This window comes from Girardinichthys multiradiatus, chromosome 23 (assembly GCF_021462225.1).
Source record: "Girardinichthys multiradiatus isolate DD_20200921_A chromosome 23, DD_fGirMul_XY1, whole genome shotgun sequence".
In the NCBI taxonomy this organism is placed as follows: domain Eukaryota; kingdom Metazoa; phylum Chordata; class Actinopteri; order Cyprinodontiformes; family Goodeidae; genus Girardinichthys; species Girardinichthys multiradiatus.
In genome coordinates, this window is record NC_061815.1 from 46,914,671 (window position 1) to 46,918,489 (window position 3,819).

Here is a 3,819-nt window from a genome sequence, read left to right on the forward strand (position 1 = left end):
TACGAACAACTGTCAACTGGTTGTTGAGTGCACTGACGACAACGCCGAGGTGCCCTCACCGACTCCCCAGACATCATTAACATCACAAGATGTGTCAGCGGTTCTTGAGGCACATGAGTCCGGAGGTTTCAGTCAGATGACAGCCACTGATCCAACTGTCTTGCAACTCAATGACTTTGATCAACCTGCCTTGATGCCAAAGAGTGACCTTGCTAATTTACAAGGTCAAGATGGTGTGTTGGGCAGACTTTTCTATTATATGCAGCGTCGCAGGAGACCCACCAGACGTGAACGAGCAAGTGAGTCACCTGGTGTTTTGAACCTGCTGAGACATTGGCCTAAGCTTGTCATTAAGGATTGCCTGATGTACAGAATTAAGAAAGATAATCAAATGAACATGACAACTCGACAGTTTATTGTCCCTGACTCTTTAAAAGCCAAAGTCCTCCAAGGAGTCCATGATTCAGCTGGTCATCAGGGCCAGGCTCGCACGCTGTCTCTCGCCAGACAGAGATTCTTTTGGATTGGGATGGAACGTGACATCATTAACCATGTGAGGTGTTGTTTTCGATGTGTAGTTGGTAAAACTCCAGAACCTAATGACAGAGCTCCCCTTGAAAGTATTCACACTTCTGAGCCGATGGAACTGGTCTATATTGACTTTTGGACAGCTGAGCTCTCAGATAAGCGTTGTGTGGATGTCCTAGTTGTAACAGACCACTTTTCCAAGATGGCACATGCGTTTCCATGCAAAAATCAGTCAGCCAAACAAGTCGCTCGTCGTCTGTGGGATGACTTCTTTTGCATATATGGCTTTCCTAAACGCATTCATTCAGATCAAGGAGCAAATTTCGAAAGTCTTCTCATCAAAGAACTGCTGGAAATGGCTGGCATACAAAAATCTCACACTATACCATACCACCCGATGGGGAATGGCATTGTTGAACGTTACAATAGAACCTTAGGTAACATGATACGAGCACTTCCCCCCCAGTCCAAGGCAAGATGGCCTCAGATGCTCAGAATGCTAACATTCTGCTACAATTGCACTGAGCATGAAACAACTGGGTTTGCACCGTTTTTCCTTATGTTCGGCAGGGTCCCGCGCCTGCCTATTGATGTGGTTTTCCAGCATGCACTGTCGAATGGCCCAGTTGTAGACCATCATGAGTTTGTCTCTCGCCTCAAACATGACCTCTCGATGGCTGCCCGCATTGCTCAACAAAATAGTTCATCTGAACAAGCCCACCAAGCAATGTACTACAACCGTAAGGCTAAAGGTTCTCCTCTCGATGTAGGTGATAGAGTTTTGGTCGCTAATCGTGGTGAGCGAGGAAAAAGGAAAATTGCAGACAAATGGGAATCAACAGTTTATGAAGTGGTGTCTGTGAAACCTGATATAAATTTGTATTGCATCAGAGATCCCGTCACATCAAGGACAAAGGTTCTCCACAGAAATCTTCTCCTTCCTGTCAACTTTCTCACTGCTGCTGCCGTTTCTGACGATGTGGATCATTCCCCTTGCCCTTCCACAGCAGGAAGTGGATTCTCCGACCCTGTTGTGCCTGATGAAGTATAGGACAATGAAACTAAAACTGTGAACTGGCTTTTGCAGATGGAGGACAATAGTTGTATGGATGAAGTTGTAAATCACCCTGACTGTGCTTCTGACGTTCCAGTACGGGGTTCTTCAGTGGTCATTGTGGTTCCTGTCTCAAGTGATGTGACCAAGGATTTGCAAGAACCTGATCTCCATGAATCTGTTGCACTGTCAAACTCCCCTGAACCAGTTTCCAACCTTACAACTGCAGCTGTCCACTCTGAACTCGTTCAACATGGTCTTTCAACTGAGCATAGTACTAACACAAAACCGGACTTGCCCGTAACTGATGTTGTTTGCACTCAGCCGTTTCGGTTATGCATTAGGTCGGGTAGGCCTGTTAAGCCTCCAGCCAGACTGGTATGTGAAATGAACGAACAGGTTGTGGATGGTTCAATGTCACTCTCTGTTTTCCTTTGTACAGACCATGTTTGCAAGGTAGATTTCTGTTATTTCGAAGTTTTTTTTGTTTTTTTCCTCAGTGATTGCTTTGGAGAGCAATGGTTGTATATCAAAGGGTGTAAATGGCATCTTTTGGGTCTGTGTTGGTAAGAGTGTTGGCCGCACTTTCGCTAACATTATTCCTTAGGGGAAGTTTCGAACTAATGTGACTACTATGTGCTCTCTTTATTGCACTTTTATTTTAGTGCGGTGTGTACTTGTTTGATACAACCCCATTTTAGCAGAATTTAAGGGGGGTGTGTGTAACATAGTTAAAATGGTTCAGGTTAAATCCTGCTAAAATGCACCATCTGCTGGTAAAAAGTCGTATTGTATTCACCTTAGAAAGAGCGGGGTATTATGGGTAATCCTCAGAGTCATGAGGATCATTGACGAGGTAACGTGTCTCTGCTGTGATAAAGAAATATTATTCATGCATTTTATAAAATATGTTTATGGTTTCTGTTTTCTTGCATATTATTGAAATATGTTTAATCCAGGTCACGCCAGTTCTGCTATTATATTGTTTTGTCGTGTTTAAGAATCGTTTAGTTTGTGAGAAAGTGTGATGGGAATTTCCCCACGCGGTAACACTATGGCTCCTCCTTGCAGGAGCTTGTTTATGCCAGAGACTGACCTTATCTCGATGCCCATTGTGTGAAATGCAGGTATGTTTTACAAAATCTCTTGTAGCAGATGATTAACATAAGGCTGAGTTGTATATTAACAGTCTTATATAAATATATAGTTTTTTTTAATGTTTTTGCATTGTTCCAAGATGCAAGTTTATATAAACTAAAATATAAAAATGGCATCCAGTAAATAAAATGTTAGCATTTTAATTACCCTACTTTCTTTGAAAGAGACACTCATTGGTTGTTCATTTACTGTAGACAAAATCCACTATACGATCACTGTAATTTTCAATGACTTTATTGTAGTTACGGTATTATGGGTAATCCTCAGTCATGAGGATCATTGACGAGGAGCTTGTTTATGCCAGAGACTGACCTTATCTTGATGCCCATTGTGTGAAATGCAGATGGAGAATTAAAGAAAAATATCTGATGCCAACTTGAGCTCCTTGTCATTCATTGCAACACCAAGAGAAGGCACCAGTTCCACATAAGCCACACGTGCTTCTGGGACCACAAAGTTTCTCTGGCCGTTAGGTTTAGCTCCCATCAGGTTTCAGGGCAGAACTATGAAGAGCTTAAAAGAACTGTAAATTTGTGTGTTAGTTCAATTAAAGTCACCAAAAACTGTTTTCCATTTACCTGAAACAGGATTCAGGTTTCATTACGTGAGGTTAAAACATGGCTTCAGACTGGAACCTGTCATAATAATGCATTTCAAAAACAGCTGGGAACAATAGTTTAGCAGCAATAATAATGTTCAACCAAATTCAGCATTCTACATTTACATGACTAAATGTTTTTATTAAATATTGTAGTTAAATTTTATTCTGTAGCCAAGAGTATGATTCATGTTGATGAGGAAATAAAAACTTTCTGAATCAGGATGCGTTTGTACCATGAGTTTTAATGGTAATTTACACAAGTAAATCCACTTCCTTATACTTGAGATAATTCAATTCAATTCAGCTTTATTTATATAGCGCCAATTCACAACACATGTCGTCTCAAGGCACTTCACAGCAGTCAGGTTCATACATTACAATTAATCCTAACAATTGAACAGTGCAGTCAGAGTTAGCTTTTTATTCAAATTGGATAAAAAGTTTTTCTATCTAAGGAAACCCAGCAGATTGCATCCAG

The 3,819-nt window shown here is 41.2% G+C and overlaps 1 long non-coding RNA gene across 1 annotated transcript; it reads left to right on the forward strand.

Moving 5' to 3' along the window:
• The first annotated feature begins 2,624 nt into the window (after window positions 1-2,624).
• LOC124860410 lies at window positions 2,625-3,561 on the forward strand. Its single transcript, XR_007036341.1, has 2 exons — window positions 2,625-2,709; window positions 3,084-3,561. It is a non-coding gene; the product is annotated as an uncharacterized LOC124860410 (long non-coding RNA).
• Window positions 3,562-3,819: the final 258 nt, after the last annotated feature.